The sequence below is a fragment of the Lithobates pipiens genome, unplaced genomic scaffold, assembly GCF_037356315.1.
Source record: "Lithobates pipiens isolate NorthernLeopardFrog02 unplaced genomic scaffold, aLitPip1_a1.2 Scaffold_28, whole genome shotgun sequence".
Classification (NCBI taxonomy): Eukaryota; Metazoa; Chordata; class Amphibia; order Anura; family Ranidae; genus Lithobates; species Lithobates pipiens.
Window position 1 is genome coordinate 3262242 of NW_027507789.1, and position 17934 is coordinate 3280175.

Sequence of the window (17934 nt, forward strand, 5' to 3'; positions counted from 1 at the left end):
ATATTAAATGCTGCCAGTGTGCCCCCTGCCCGCTGTCTGCACTTACCCTGTCTCAGTGGCGGTGGGACAGCCCTTCGATATTTTCTCCCGTCCTCTCCTCCCATCCTCTGCTATGATTGGACGCCTAGCGCCTGTCATTTCGGATAATCAGCGGAGAGGCGGTTTAGTGTTAGGAAAGCGAATATTCATTCGCTTTTCTAACACAGCTGAGTGACTTGTGAGCGCCCAGCATGGCGCTCGCAGGTCACCATTTTTTACGCCTCTTAGAGCCTATGGCTCTAATCAGGTGCTCCAAAAGCACCGCCCGCCGCTGTAATTCAGGTGCCCTGCACCCAAAAAGGGGCCGGGTGCCTGAATAGGGGTTGGCAGCGGCGGCCATTGATAGATTCATGCAATGCATGAATCTATCTATTGGTGCTAGCGGGGTGACAGGAGAGAGGGGGTGGCGCCCGTGCGCCCTTATGGATGCGCCGCCACTGCTTGTGCTGCTTCTCCCTCTCCCAGTCTGAATTCTGCTGTACAAGAGACTGCAAGAGGCTGATACCAGGTAAATTTCTTGCACTTATACTTTTTTCTTTTTTACATTTACATACAAATACAATTTACATACAATTCGCACAGCAGGAGATTGTGTCCGGCTCTCTATGGAGCCGGTTAACATATCTCTGCAGCGGCTCTGGTGCAATTTGCACAGGAGCCCCGGGCGTCTTTTGCTCTGTTTCAGGTCCGAATTTAGCCCAAAATGTTGGGCTGAATTCTGACCTGAAATGGTGAACCAGGATGCACCGGACCCCTGTTGGGAGCCGCTCCGAACCGCTGCTGGGAGCCGCACCGGACCCCTGCTGGGAGCCGCACCGGGCCCCTGCTTGGAGCCGCTCCGTGCCCATATGTGAACCCAGCCTCAAGGTTTACATGCCAATCATCTATCTAGACATACAGTATTAACTTTAAAGGAACAAAAGAAAAACATCTACAAGCAGTCAGAATGTATTATAGCACCAAAAAAGAGAAATTCCATTAAAGTGTTTCTTTATAAAAGAAAACAATTGCATAGCCATTCATACAGCAAATCTGCATGTACATTCGTTCTGTGTGAATTTATTATGGGTGGAATTAAAACACTGCATTGTGCCCACTAGATGGAGCTGAGGAGCATGGAAAAATCATACAACTTAACAATGTAACAATCTTAGAGAACACCGGAGGGAATTAGGAAGTAAATGTAACCAATGGTAACCATCTAGTGGCCATAATGTAGTAGTTTATTACTGCTCATTATAAAATATGTTTGTTCAGAAGAGAAATTAGCCAAAAGAACATTTCTTTCTGCTCATTTTCGCAATGTCCCTGGAACTCAGACATAGTTGACCATGATGCCCACTGCAGGTAAATGCCATTTTCACTCTCCAGTGGTCATCCTTGGTCTAGGTGGCACACAGAAGCCCGATGACATACTGGGTTCTGAATAACAGGTGTGATAGACAGAAGCTTAAAAATGCATGGCTTGAATCAGAATGGCAGGAGTTACAGAAAACTGTGATGGGTGTCACTCAGGATGGAGAGGTGGGCAATAATACCAAAATAGACCGCTACATTTTAACTGACCTGTTTATTCCTTTTTCATCCATGATGGGAATGCTGCCATTCTGGGAGGGGCGGAACAAAACCAAGAGCACATGCCTAATGTAGTTAATGAGTTATCATCTGTGTTGGTTGTATTTCTGAAACCATTGACAACACTGAGACTTAAATTCATGAGAACACAGCCTATCCAATCACTAGAGACCAGTGACATCACCGAGACCCTTCATATTCATGAGAACACAGCCTATCCAATCACTAGAGACCAGTGACATCACCGAGACCCTTCATATTCATGAGAACACAGCCTATCCATCACTAGAGACCAGTGACATCACCGAGACCCTTCATATTCATGAGAACTCAGCCTATCCAATCACTAGAAACCAGTGACATCACCGAGACCCTTCATATTCATGAGAACACAGCCTATCCATCACTAGAGACCAGTGACATCACTGAGACCCTTCATATCCATGAGAACACAGCCTATCCAATCACTAGAGACCAGTGACATCACCGAGACCCTTCCTATTCATGAGAACACAGCCTATCCAATCACTAGAGACCAGTGACATTACCGAGACCCTTCATATTCATGAGAACACAGCCTATCCAATCACTAGAGACCAGTGACATTACCGAGACCCTTCATATTCATGAGAACACAGCCTATCCAATCACTAGAGACCAGTGACATCACGAGACCCTTCATATTCATGAGAACACAGCCTATCCAATCACTAGAGACCAGTGACATCACCGAGACCCTTTATATTCATGAGAACACAGCCTATCCAATCACTAGAGACCAGTGACATCACGAGACCCTTCATATTCATGAGAACACAGCCTATCCAATCACTAGAGACCAGTGACATCACTGAGACCCTTCATATTCATGAGAACACAGCCTATCCATTACTAGAGACCAGTGACATCACCGAGACCCTTCATATTCATGAGAACACAGCCTATCCATTACTAGAGACCAGTGACATCACCGAGACCCTTCATCTTCATGGGAACACAGCCTATCCAATCACTAGAGACCAGTGACATCACGAGACCCTTCATATTCATGAGAACACAGCCTATCCATTACTAGAGACCAGTGACATCACCGAGACCCTTCATCTTCATGGGAACACAGCCTATCCAATCACTAGAGACCAGTGACATCACGAGACCCTTCATATTCATGAGAACACAGCCTATCCATCACTAGAGACCAGTGACATCACTGAGACCCTTCATATTCATGAGAACACAGCCTATCCAATCACTATGGTAATGTACTCATCAGTCTGGAATATGTGGATTGGTTTTATTCCAATATATGAAATGTAAATGCGTCTGAAGGGATTCGGCTGCCCAGATTGGGTCCTCTGACGTGTACCCGGATCAATGTACTAATCTCCCGATCTTTGTGCTCTGCCATTGACCTGAACTAAGCTGGCAGGAAGGAAATATTTTATTACTGATCTGTAGAATACACCGAGCCGACACAGACAGACAGACCGACTGGAGGTTTAAAGGGACGTTGCCTCCCAGGATTCCAGTGCAGTTTTTCTTTTCTCAGGGTCATGCTTTGTATCTCATATTATCGTACAGTACAGTTATGTCATGCTTGGATGAGTATAAGCAATAGAATGTACAAATCCTTTCACTTCGAAATCTCTGTAGCGTATCCAAGTCCTGCCCCATCCTACACCGCATTTATTATAAGTGGCTCCTGTGAATGAATGGACTGAAGGGTGGCAGATTAACATCACCATACAGGCTGATTTCTGGTCTGAAGATACAGATTCTAGATGGTGGTCACCCATGTACAATATTTTATACCAGATATGGCTCAACGTATGCTATACACCAGGTAGGGCTGAGCGTGTGCTATGTACCAGATATGGCTCAGCATGTGCTGTGTACCAGATATGGCTCAGCGTGTGCTATGTACCAGATATGGCTCAGCGTGTGTTAGGTACCAGATATGGCTCAGCGTGTGTTAGGTACCAGATATGGCTCAGCGTGTGCTATGTACCAGATATGGCTCAGCGTGTGCTATGTACCAGATATGGCTCAGCGTGTGCTATGCACCAGATATAGCTCAGCGTGTGCTATGCACCAGATATGGCTCAGCGTGTGCTATGCACCAGATATGGCTCAGCGTGTGCTATGCACCAGATATGGCTCAGCGTGTGTTAGGTACCAGATATGGCTCAGCGTGTGCTATGCACCAGATATGGCTCAGCGTGTGCTATGCACCAAAAATGGCTCAGCGTGTGCTATGCACCAAAAATGGCTCAGCGTGTGCTATGTACCAGATATGGCTCAGCGTGTGCTATGTACCAGATATGGCTCAGCGGGTGCTATGTACCAAAAATGGCTCAGCATGCACTATGTACCAGATATGGCTCAGCATGCACTATGTACCAGATATGGCTCAGCGTATGCTATGTACCAGATATGGCTCAGCGTGTGCTATGTACCAAAAATGGCTCAGCATGCACTATGTACCAGATATGGCTCAGCTTGTACTAAACCATAGCTTATAGCTAGTAGTACGGTACGTATGCAATTTCTCTCTCTCTGCAATAAATCTGTGCTTACCCACTGATTATGACATTGTGTACTGTCAGATCTTTCTTTCCTTCTTTCTTTCTTTCTTTCTCATATCTCAGGGTCATGCTTTGTTTCATATTATCATACAGTACAGTTATGTCATGCTTGGATGAGTATAAGCAATAGAATGTACAAATGCTTTTGCTACAAAATCTCTGTAGCGTATCCAAGCCCTGCCCGATCCTACACCGCATTTATAAAGAGCGGCTCCTGTCCATGAATGGACAGAAAGATTACATCATTAGCGTTACAATACAGGCTGGTTTCTGGTCTGAAGGTACGTACAGATACTAGACGATGCACAATATGGCTGCTGGGTGATCGTTGTTATGAATGATTGCTATAAGTTCAGATGAGCGATTGTGCAGGCCTGAACACCAATACTGAGGTATTCTTCCCTCTGAACACCAATACTGGGGTATTCTTCCCTCTGAACACCAATACTGGGGTATTCTTCCCTCTGAACACCAATACTGGGGTATTCTTCCCTCTGAACACCAATACTGGGGTATTCTTCCCTCTGAACACCAATGCTGGTGTATTCTTCCCTCTGAACACCAATACTGGGGTATTCTTCCCTCTGAACACCAATACTGGGGTATTCTCCCCTCTAAACACCAATACTGGGGTATTCTCCCCTCTGAACACCAATGCTGGGGTATTCTTCCCTCTGAACACCAATACTGGGGTATTCTTCCCTCTGAACACCAATACTGGGGTATTCTTCCCTCTGAACACCAATACTGGGGTATTCTTCACTCTGAACACCAATACTGGGGTATTCTTCCTTCTGAACACCAATACTGGGGTATTCTTCCCTCTGAACACCAATACTGGGGTATTCTCCCCTCTGCACACCAATACTGGGGTATTCTTCCCTGTGAACACCAATAGTGGGGAATTCTTCCTCTGAACACCAATACTGGGGTATTCTTCCCTGTGAACACCAATAGTGGGGTATTCTTCCTCTGAACACCAATACTGGGTGTTTCTTCCTTCTGAACACCAATACTGGGGTATTCTCCCCTCTGAACACCAATGACTTCCTTCTTCTGACCAAAAATCTTTTTACTGACCATATTCTTGACCACTGCACTCTGCAGGCTATATTATGTACAGGGTCACCAGAGAAATTGAGGGGGTGGGAGGGGGTACAGGTACACCTCCTGTAATGAGACTGCTCCCCCCCACTGACCCAATGAGGCCTGCTGCATGTGGTGCAGAGTGAGTTGTAATGGGGGCACAGAAGGGGCAGTGGGGGATGTAAGGTGGTACAGAGTGAGGTATAATGGGGGTACAGAAGGAGCAGTGGGGGTGTAGGGGTGCAGACTGAGGTGTAATGGGGGTATAGAAGGAGCAGTGGGGGTGTAGGGGTGTAGAATGAGATGTAATGGAGGTACAGAAGGAGCAGTGGGGGGTGTAGGGGGTGCAGAGTGAGATGTAATGGGGGTACAGAAGAAGTAATGGGGTGTGTGGGGTGCAGAGTGAGGTGTAATGGGGGTACAGAAGGAGCAGCGGGGGGTGTGGGGGGTGCAGAGTGAGGTGTAATGGGGTACAGAAGGAGCAGTGGGGGTGTAGAGGGTGCAGAGTGAGGTGTAATGGGGGTAGACAAGGAGCAGTGGGGGATGTAGGGTGCAGAGAGAGGTGTAATGGGGTACAGAAGGAGCAGTGGGGGATGCAGAAAGATGGTGTAATGGGGTACAGAAGGAGCAGTGGGGGTGCGTAGGGTGCAGAGTGAGGTGTAATGGGGGTACAGAAGGAGCAGTGGGGGGTGTAGGGGGTGCAGAGTGAGGTGTAATGGGATACAGAAGGAGCAGTGGGGGATGTAGAGTGCAGAGTGAGGTGTAATGGGGTACAGAAGGAGCAGTGGGGGATGTAGGGGGTGTAGAGTGAGGTATAATGGGGTACAGAAGGGGCAGTGGGGGTGTAGAGGGTGCAGAGTGAGGTGTAATGGGGGTACAGAAGGGGCAGTGGGGGTGTAGAGGGTGCAGAGTGAGGTGTAATGGGGGTACAGAAGGGGCAGTGGGGGTGTAGAGGGTGCAGAGTGAGGTGTAATGGGGTACAGAAGGAGCAGTGGGGGGATGCAGAAAGATGGTGTAATGGGGTACAGAAGGAGCAGTGGGGGTGCGTAGGGTGCAGAGTGAGGTGTAATGGGGTACAGAAGGAGCAGTGGGGGTGCGTAGGGTGCAGAGTGAGGTGTAATGGGGGTACAGAAGGAGCAGTGGGGGGTGTAGGGGGTGCAGAGTGAGGTGTAATGGGATACAGAAGGAGCAGTGGGGGATGTAGAGTGCAGAGTGAGGTGTAATGGGGTACAGAAGGAGCAGTGGGGGATGTAGGGGGTGTAGAGTGAGGTATAATGGGGTACAGAAGGGGCAGTGGGGGTGTAGAGGGTGCAGAGTGAGGTGTAATGGGGGTAGACAAGGAGCAGTGGGGGGTGTAGGGGGTGCAGAGTGAGGTGTAATGGGGTACAGAAGGAGCAGTGGGGGGGATGCAGAAAGATGGTGTAATGGGGTACAGAAGGAGCAGTGGGGGGTGTAGGGGGTGCAGAGTGAGGTGTAATGGGGTACAGAAGGAGCAGTGGGGGGTGTAGGGGGTGCAGAGTGAGGTGTAATGGGGTACAGAAGGAGCAGTGGGGGGTGTAGAGGGTGCAGAGTGAGGTGTAATGGGGTACAGAAGGAGCAGTGGGGGGTGTAGGGGGTGCAGAGTGAGGTGTAATGGGGTACAGAAAGAGCAGTGGGGGTGCGCAGGGTGCAGAGTGAGGTGTAATGGGGGTACAGAAGAAGCAATGGGGGGTGTGTGGGATGCAGAGTGAGGTTAATGGGGGTACAGAAGGAGCAGTGGGGGGTGTAGGGGGTTCACAGTGAGGTCTAATGGGGTACAGAAGGAGCAGTGGGGGGTGTAGGGGGTGCAGAGTGAGGTGTAATGGGGTACAGAAGGAGCAGTGGGGGTGTAGGGGGTGCAGAGTGAGGTGTAATGGGGGTAGACAAGGAGCAGTGGGGGATGTAGGGTGCAGAGTGAGGTGTAATGGGGTACAGAAGGAGCAGTGGGGGGGATGCAGAAAGATGGTGTAATGGGGTACAGAAGGAGCAGTGGGGGTGCGTAGGGTGCAGAGTGAGGTGTAATGGGGTACAGAAGGAGCAGTGGGGGTGCGTAGGGTGCAGAGTGAGGTGTAATGGGGGTACAGAAGGAGCAGTGGGGGGTGTAGGGGGTGCAGAGTGAGGTGTAATGGGATACAGAAGGAGCAGTGGGGGATGTAGAGTGCAGAGTGAGGTGTAATGGGGTACAGAAGGAGCAGTGGGGGATGTAGGGGGTGTAGAGTGAGGTATAATGGGGTACAGAAGGGGCAGTGGGGGTGTAGAGGGTGCAGAGTGAGGTGTAATGGGGGTAGACAAGGAGCAGTGGGGGGTGTAGGGGGTGCAGAGTGAGGTGTAATGGGGTACAGAAGGAGCAGTGGGGGGGATGCAGAAAGATGGTGTAATGGGGTACAGAAGGAGCAGTGGGGGTGCGTAGGGTGCAGAGTGAGGTGTAATGGGGTACAGAAGGAGCAGTGGGGGGTGTAGGGGGTGCAGAGTGAGGTGTAATGGGGTACAGAAGGAGCAGTGGGGGGTGTAGGGGGTGCAGAGTGAGGTGTAATGGGGTACAGAAGGAGCAGTGGGGGGTGTAGAGGGTGCAGAGTGAGGTGTAATGGGGTACAGAAGGAGCAGTGGGGGGTGTAGGGGGTGCAGAGTGAGGTGTAATGGGGTACAGAAAGAGCAGTGGGGGTGCGCAGGGTGCAGAGTGAGGTGTAATGGGGGTACAGAAGAAGCAATGGGGGGTGTGTGGGATGCAGAGTGAGGTGTAATGGGGGTACAGAAGGAGCAGTGGGGGGTGTAGGGGGTTCACAGTGAGGTCTAATGGGGTACAGAAGGAGCAGTGGGGGATGTAGGGGGTGCAGAGTGAGGTGTAATGGGGGTACATAAGGAGCAATGGGGGGTGTAGGGGGTGCAGTGAGGTGTAATGGGGGTACATAAGGAGCAATGGGGGGTGTAGGGGGTGCAGTGAGGTGTAATGGGGTACATAAGGAGCAGTGGGGGGTGTAGGGGGTGCAGAGTGAGCAGAATATGGTGTAATGGGGGTACAAGACAAACAGAGAGGGTGCGTCTCCCTACTGATGTCCTATACAGCAATCAACAACTAATGGGGTCCCAATCCTTCCCTATATCCTCCAAAACAAAAAGAAACGTTTGTCTTTGCAGACACTATAAATAATCTTGTCATTGTGCTCTTTCCTTTGTGTATTGGGGGGGGGGGGGGGCAGACATAATTGATCCATTCATACACAGGCTGGGAGTCCTTCTTTGTATTGTACAGTGATTGCATTTTACTGTTCCGTTTTTCCTCTCTATCAGGCTGCTGGATCTGCCTTTCTGTGAGGTGAACTGATCTTATCTCAGCAGTTCCTCATCTGGGCTCCTGACTGTATTGTGAATAACAAGAGAGATAAAATATAACCTTGAAGTGGCAGAACTGCAGATCCGTCATATCTCTGCGAGGTCCACACTCACCCCTTATTATCATACTTTATCATCAAAGGTGCCTAATCCAGAAGATACCTTGTAATCTGTGTAATAATAAGGTACGAGTGGAATTGTACTAGAAAGATCGCAATTTAAAGTGGATGTAAACGTAGTATAAGATTAAACCTCCTTTCTTCTAATTTTAATGGCCACGAGTCTTGTTAAACTCCCTTCCATGAAAAAGTTTTCTCCCTATTGTGGGGTCACCAGTCTGGTATTTATATATTGTGGGGTCACCAGTCCGGTATTTATATATTGTGGGGTCACCAGTCCGGTATTTATATATTGTGGGGTCACTAGTCTGGTATTTATATATTGTGGGGTCACCAGTCCGGTATTTATATATTGTGGGGTCACCAGTCCGGTATTTATATATTGAGGGGTCACCAGTCCGGTATTTATATATTGTGGGTCACCAGTCCGGTATTTATATATTGTGGGGTCACCAGTCTGGTATTTATATATTGTGGGGTCACCAGTCCGGTATTTATATATTGTGGGGTCACCAGTCCGGTATTTGTATATTGTGGGGTCACCAGTCTGGTATTTATATATTGTGGGGTCACCAGTCTGGTATTTATATATTGTGGGGTCACCAGTCCGGTATTTATATAATGAAATCATATCCCCTCTCAGGCGTCTCTTCTCCAGAGAGAATAAGTTCAGAGCTCACAACCTTTCCTCATAACTAATATCCTCCAGACCCTTTATTAGCTTTGTTGCCCTTCTTTGTAGTCGCTCCATTTCCAGGACATCCTTCCTGAGGACTGGTGCCCAGAACTGGACAGTATACTCCAGGTGCGGCCGGACCAGAGTCTTGTAGAGGGGAGAATTATCATTTATCTCTGGAGTTGATCCCTTTTTTATGCCAATATTCTGTTTGCTTTGTTAGCAGCAGCTTGGCATTGCTGAGCCCATCATCTACTAGGACCCCCAGGTCCTTCTCCATCCTACATCCCCCCCCAGAGGTTCCCCTCCCCCCAGTCTATAGATTGCATTCAGATTTCTGCCACCCAAATGCATTATTTTACATTTTTCTACATTGAACCTCATTTGCCACGTAGTTGCCCCTCCCTCCCTTATTCATCTGTTCAGATCTTTTTGCAAGGTTTGGTGTGGTTCTAAGGGGGTGTTGCGCCTCCAGTAGGAACTGACCTAGCCTCTGCCCACACAACAATTTTGCAGGTCTGCTGTCACTGGGAGTAATAAAAGCTATTTATCATTCCAGACACAAAGTAAAAGAAAATCCTCTGTGCGGGTGGTTCCTGCTGCGGGTCCGTACCTGTTCCTGCAGACACGCGCTGGAGGCGCTCAGGTGCCATTAACCCTAATGGCCTGTCGCACGCACTGAAAATCGCCCTGGAAATCACCCCGTATGCGGGGCTGCAATTCCACAAGTGATGCAGGGACCTTTCGCCTGTGTTTGAGAAAGGCATGGCAGCCTTTTCACATTCATGGGCTGCCATCCTCGCTTGCAGAGCCGCATTAATGTGAACATTTATGTTTCAGCAAGTTCTATATTTCTTACCGCAGTTCCTCTTGGAGGAATATGTGGTGGAAGCCCACAGATCTTGAAGGAATAGATGGTACAAGTTCATTACCCCTTGGAGGAATGTATGGTAGAAGTCCACACCTATTGGAGGAACATACGGTACAAGTCCTCACCTCTTGGAACAACGTACGGTAGAAGTCCACATCTATCGGAGGAAAATACAGGACAAGTCCTCACCTATTGGAGGAACGTACGATACAAGTCCTCACAACTTGGAAGAATGTACTGTATGGTAGATGTCTTCAGCTGTTGAAGGAATATATGGTACAAGTCCTCCCCTCTAGGAGAAATATATGGTACAAGTCCTCACCTCTTGGAGGAATATGGGATAGACGTCTTCACCCTTGAAGGAACATATGGAAGAAGTCCTCACCTCTAGGAGAAATATATGGTAGAAGTCCTCACCCCTTGGAGAAATACATGTTTCAAGTCCTCACCTTTTGAAAGAATATATGGTACATATCTTCACCTCTCAAAGAAATATATTGAACAAGTCTTCACCTCTTGAAGGAATAAATTATACAATTCTTCACATTTTAAAGGAATATATGGTATAAGTCTTCACTGCTTGGGGGATCTTGAGGTAGAAGTCCTCAACAATTGAAGGAATATATGGTACAAGCCTTCACTTCTCGAAGAAATATATGGTGCAAGTCTTCGCCTTTTTTGGAGAAATATATGGTAGAAGTTCTCTCCTCTTTAAGAAATACATGGTACAAGTCTTCACCCCCTGGAGGAATATTTGGTACAAGTCTTCACCTCCTGGAGGAATATTTGGTACAAGTCTTCACCTCCTGGAGGAATATATGGTACAAGTCTTCACCTCCTGGAGGAATATTTGGTACAAGTCTTCACCTCTTTAAAGAATATATGGTACAAGCCCTCCCTTCTTGGAAGAATATTAGGTACAGGTGATGGTCCTCATCTCTCCAAGCAATAGATAGCACAAGTCCTCACCTCTTGGAAAGTTCTGAGATCTTTGTCAGTCCTGTGGTTCCACCTATTCCACGCTAACAGAGGTGTGGTCAGCCATGTACTTTATTATTCCATAGCATCTCCCTCACCCACATAACCTTCAAAAGACGTTTCTGAGTCACCTTTGCCTCTGTAATACATCATTATACATATTTTTTTCTACATTAAACACAAATTGCCCCACCAGACCAGAGCTGGGAACCATACTGGACTAGGAGGACTATAATGAGGTTCAATACCAGGGGGTGCAATTCATATTTCATGTTTTATCTGGGCAATATAATTATACATTGACATTCCAAAAATGATTTTATTCCATCGCACGCGGAGTTCAGACGAGAGAAACGCAAAGAATTGATAAGTTGAAGCTGTGAAGAGAGACGAAGGAAGGAGAAGAGAAAGGACAATGAAGGGAAGGGAGAGGAAAGGCAGAAGGCAAACAAGTGGAAAGGGCACTAGGCGAAAGGAAAGGAAGTGAAAAGAAAGTTTACAGAAAAGAAGAAAATTCAAGAAAAAAAAGGGAAAATAGATAAAAGGAAAACATGTATGAGGACATTCGATGGAAAAGGAATATGTCACATACCTGGCGGAGAGAAGGTGGAGGAGGGTGGCCTCTCCCCAGTACTCCTGAAGGTAGAGAGGAGCAAAGATAGCAGTTGAAGAGGGGCAGGGAGAAGTAAAGAGAGAGGAAAGGACAGGAGAGGAGATAAGAACAGGGAAGGGGAGAGGAGGGAAGGGGAGAGGAGAGGAGGGTGGAGAAGAGGTGGGAAGAGAACAGGAGGGACAAGAAGAAGGTGGGGAGTTGGGAAAGGAGAGAAAGGAAGAGGAGGGGTGAAGTCATTAGAAGGGACTGCAGAAGAGAGGGGAGGAGAGGAGAAGGTGGGAAGTGGGCAGATGAAATGGGAGGAGAGGGTAAAAGAGAACCAGAGGAGAAGAGTGGTTTAGATGAGTGGAAGAGAAAAAGGAGGGGAGAGGAACAGTTGGAGAGAAGAGGGGAGAAGTGAGGAGAGGAAACCATTAGAGAGGAGGGGGACTAGATAGGAGATAAGAAGAGAGAGAAGGGGAGAGGAGAGGAGGGGGGAGAAGAGGAGAATAAAATGGAAAAACAAAGGGGAAAAGAAGGTGGCAAGAGGGGAATGAAGAGAAAGGAAGAAGAGAGGGAAGGTGTAAAGGACTGCAGAAGAAAGGGAAGTGGTAGGAGATCAGAAAAGAGAAAGAGAAGAGGGAGGGAGGGGAGAGGAGAGATGGGGAGGAGAAAGGGGGGGATAAAGATGATGAGAGGGAAGAAGAGGACCAGAGGGAGAAGAGGAGGCAAGAGAGAGAAGAGGGGCTGAAATCAGCAGAAGAGATAGGGGAGATGACAAGACAGAAGTAGAATGGAGGAGAGAAGGGGAAAAGAGGAGTGGGGAAGGAAGAGGAATGGAGAGGGAAGGAGGGGAGAAGAGGACGGGAGTGAGATGAGGAGAGGAGAAGGGGAGAGAAGGGAAGGGGGGAGAGAGAGAGTCTAGAGAAAGGGAGGAGGAGGAGAGGGGGGAAAGGAGGGGATAGGAGAGGAGGGTAGAGGAGTGGAGAGAAGGGGGGGAGGGGAGGACAGTACCTAAGTGGAGGAGAGAAGGGAGAAATAAGAGCAGAAAAGAGAGGAGAGGAGGTAGTGAGAGGGAAGCAAAGAAAATAAAGAGAGGCTGGAGGAGAGAAGAGGAAGCGAGAGGAGAGGGGGGAGGTGAGAAGGGTGGAGGAGAGGGGAAAAAAGGATGAGCAACAAGAACAGAGTGGAGAGGAAAAAGGGCGAGGAGAGGGGAGAGGAAGGGAGAGGAGGAGGGGAGAGGAGAGAAGAGAAGAGGAGAGGAGAGTGGGGAGGTGAGAAGGGTGGAGGAGAGGGGAGAAAAGGATGAGAAATGAGAACAGAGTGGAGAAGATAAAGGGGAGGAGAGGAGAGAAGAAGAAAAAGGGGAAGAGAGGAGAAGAGAGGAAGGGAGAGGAAAAGAGGCGTGGGAAGGATAAGATGAGTGGGAAGGAGGGGAGAGGAGAGGAGGAGTGGGAAGGGGAGGAGAGGAGAAGAGGAGTGGGAAGGATGGGAAAGGATGAGTGGGAAAGAGGGGAGAGAAGAGGAGAGGAGGAGTGGGAAAGAGGGCAGAGGAGAGGAGGAGTGGGAGGGGGAAGAGAGGAGAGGAGAAGAGGAGTGGGAAGGAGGGAAGAGGAGGAGTGGGAAGGAGGGGAGAGGAGAGAAGAGGAGAGGAGGAGTGGGAAGGAGGGGAGAGGAGAGGAGAGAAGAGGAGAGGAGGAGTGGGAAGGAGGGGAGAGGAGAGGAGAGAAGAGGAGAGGAGGAGTGGGAAAGAGGGGAGAGGAGTGGATAGGAGGAGTGGAAAAAAGAGGAGAGGAGAGAAGAGGGGAGGAGAGGAGGAGTGGGAAGGAGAGGAGGAGTGGGAAGGAGGGGAGAGGAGGGGAGGAGGAGTGGGAAGGAGGGGGGAGGAAAGGAGAGGAGTGGGAAGGAGGGGAGAGGGGAGGAGGAGTGGGGATTAGAGGAGAGGAGGAGTGGGAAGACGGGAAGAGGAGAGGGGAAATGGGAAGGTGGGGAGAGGAGAGGATGAGTGGGAAGAAGGGAAGAGGAGAGGAGAGGAGGAGTGGGGAGGTGGGGAGAGGAGAGGAGGGGAGGAGTGGGAAGGTGGGGAGAGGAGAGGTGGGGAGGAGAAGAGGAGAGGAGAGAAGAGAAGTCAAGAGTAGAAGAGAGGAGCAGAGAGGAGGAAACAAGGAGTGGAGGGGAGATGGAGGGAGAAGAGAAAGGGAGATTCAGTGAAGAGTTCTTACATAGCACTATTGCTCTCATGTCGAACGTTTCCCTTGGAATGGAGAACATTCTGTTGTCTGTAACTAGAAGTTTATATGGGAAATAATTTTGTATCTTTCGAGGTGCAGCTCAGACCTCCATCTGCAATAGATAATGTTTTGCTTTACATAAAACCCGACCCAATTATTGACATTCTACACTCCGAACATTTCTATCTGAGGTTTGGCAATCACCAGATTTCATCCCATCTGCAATGTAACCAATCATGAAACGGGACATTGTTGATGTGACATCAGATAATAAAGTTCTTCTCCGTCATTCGGGAGATTACAGATTAATACACATAAAACTTTTTAAAGGTTTATTTTTTTATCCAGTGAAGGTCGTATCTGAGAGGATCGTCATAAATTCCTCCGAAATCTTGGCTGCATCTCTCTGTTCTGTTTTATGAGCTCAGAGATGTTTCAGAGGTTAGAAGTGCAGCCGCCACATCTAAGGATTTATCAAAATGTTTCTGTGGCCGTGTCCCCTCCCCCCCTTCCACCATTCTCACCACCACCATTCTTACCACCATTCTCACCATCACCAACCACCACCATCACCACCACCATTCTCACCACCACCATTCTCACCACCACCATTCTTACCACCACCATTCTCACCATCACCAACCACCACCATCACCACCACCATTCTCACCATCACCAACCACCACCATCACCACCACCATTCTCACCACCACCATTCTCACCACCACCATTCTCACCATCACCAACCACCACCATCACCACCACCATTCTCACCACCACCATCACCACCACCACCATTCTCACCACCACCATTCTTACCACCACCATTCTCACCACCACCATTCTCACCACCACCATTCTTACCACCACCATTCTCACCATCACCAACCACCACCATCACCACCACCATTCTCACCATCACCAACCACCACCATCACCACCACCATTCTCACCACCACCATTCTCACCACCACCATTCTCACCATCACCAACCACCACCATCACCACCACCACCATCACCACCACCATTCTCACCACCACCATTCTCACATCACCAACCACCACCATCACCACCACCACCATCACCACCACCATTCTCACCACCACCATTCTCACCATCACCAACCACCACCATCACCACCACCATTCTCACCACCACCATCACCACCACCACCATCACCACCACCATTCTCACCACCACCATCACCACCACCATTCTCACCACCACCATTCTTACCCCCACCATCACCATTCTCACCACCACCATTCTCACCACCACCAACCACCACCATCACCACCACCATTCTCACCACCATCACCACCACCACCATCACCACCACCATTCTCACCACCACCATCACCACCACCATTCTCACCACCACCATTCTTACCACCACCATTCTCACCCCCACCACCACCATTCTCACCACCACCATTCTCACCATCACCAACCACCACCATCACCACCACCATTCTCACCACCACCATCACCACCACCATTCTCACCTCGGCAGAAATGAAATGTCCCACTCCTCCAGCCCCCCTGGGATATGTCCTTCCCATCACCAAGAAAGTTGAGGGATTCCATGGACAGAGCAGTGGGTGGATGGAACTGTCATACAGCACTGGGGGGGCATAGCTGCCTGAATCCCAATAAGGCAGTTGGGTGCACCAAGATGGTGGTGTGGAACACAGCAGATGATAGCAGGAAAACATTGGATCCAGTGGGCAGTTGGGTGGGCTTTCTGATGGGATCCCACTGTCACAGAGGGGATGGGTGGGAGAAAAAAAAGTGTATAAAACAAGCTCAAGGCTGGAGTAGTCTGCAGCCGCCCAATCACTTTCGCAGTACTTGTGGGGTGATGTCCCCCATCCCCTCCCCCGTGGTTCCCAAGCGCATGAGAGCATTTTTAGCGACAAAAATGATAAAGAAAATAATAAGGTAAGAAAGAAAAATAATTGAATTGCGCACAAATGCAAATGTTCGCAGACGGTCCACATGTGTATGTAATTAGCAATTGTGCCACACATTACAGTACATATGACCGCAAACACAAAATAGAGACAACAAGAATTCTACACCCCTCATTTACCATTTACTCTAAACCAGTGGTCTCCACAATGTGACCCGGGGCAGCAGCCCTTTGCTTGCCCATTCCTGCCACTGATACAAGATATTATTCTCTCTAGTGACACCAATGATGGGGCACTACTCCTCCCACTGACACCAATGATGGGGCACTATTCCTCCCCACTGATACCAATGATGGGGCACTACTCCTCCCACTGACACCAATGATGGGGCACTATTCCTCCCGCTGACACCAATGATGGGGCACTATTCCTCCCACTGACACCAATGATGGGACACTATTCCTCCCGCTGACACCAATGATGGGGCACTATTCCTCCCACTGACACCAATGATGGGACACTATTCCTCCCACTGACACCAATGATGGGACACTATTCCTCCCGCTGACACCAATGATGGGGCACTATTCCTCCCACTGACACCAATGATGGGGCACTATTCCTCCCGCTGACACCAATGATGGGGCACTATTCCTCCCACTGACACCAATGATGGGACACTATTCCTCCCGCTGACACCAATGATGGGACACTATTCCTCCCACTGACACCAATGATGGGACACTATTCCTCCCGCTGACACCAATGATGGGACACTATTCCTCCCGCTGACACCAATGATGGGACACTATTCCTCCCACTGACACCAATGATGGGGCACTATTCCTCCCACTGACACCAATGATGGGACACTATTCCTCCCACTGACACCAATGATGGGGCACTATTCCTCCCACTGACACCAATGATGGGGCACTATTCCTCCCCACTGACACCAATGATGGGGCACCATTCCCCCCACTGACACCAATGATGGGGCACTATTCCTCCCACTGACACCAATGATGGGGCACTATTCCTCCCACTGACACCAATGATGGGGCACTATTCCTCCCCACTGACACCAATGATGGGGCACTATTCCTCCCTTTCAGCTCAGACAAGGAGAAGACTGATCAGAGATGCAGCCAAGAGGCCCATGATCACTCTGGATGAACTGCAGAGAACTACAGCTGAGGTGGGAGAGTCTGTCCATAGGACAACAATCAGTCGTACACGGCACAAATCTGCCCTTTATGGAAGAGTGGCAAGAAGAAAGCCATTTCTCAAAGATATCCATAAAAAGTCTCGTCTAAAGTTTGCCACAAGCCACCTGGGAGACACACCAAACATGTGGAAGAAGGTGCTCTGGTCACATGAAACCAAAATCACACTTTCTGCCCACAATGCAAAACGATATGTTTGGCGTAAAAGCAACACAGCTCATCACCCTCAACACACCATCCCCACTGTCACACATGGTGGTGGCAGCATCATGGTTTGGGCCTGCTTTTCTTCAGCAGGGACAGGGAAGATGGTTAAAATTGAGGGGAAGATGGATGCAGCCAAATACAGGACCATTCTGGATGAAAACCTGTTGGAGTCTGCAAAAGACCTGAAACTGGGACGGAGATTTATCTTCCAACAAGACAATGATCCCAAACATACAGCAAAATCTACAAAGGAATGGTTCACAAATAAACGTATCCAGGTGTTAGAATGGCCAAGTCAAAGTCCAGACCTGAATCCAATCGAGAATCTGTGGAAAGAGCTGAAAACTGCTGTTCACAAACGCTCTCCATCCAACCTCACTGAGCTCCAGCTGTTTTGCAAGGAAGAATGGGCAAGAATTTCAGTCTCTCGATGTGCAAAACTGATAGAGACACCCCAAGCGACTTGCAGCTGTAATCGCAGCAAAAG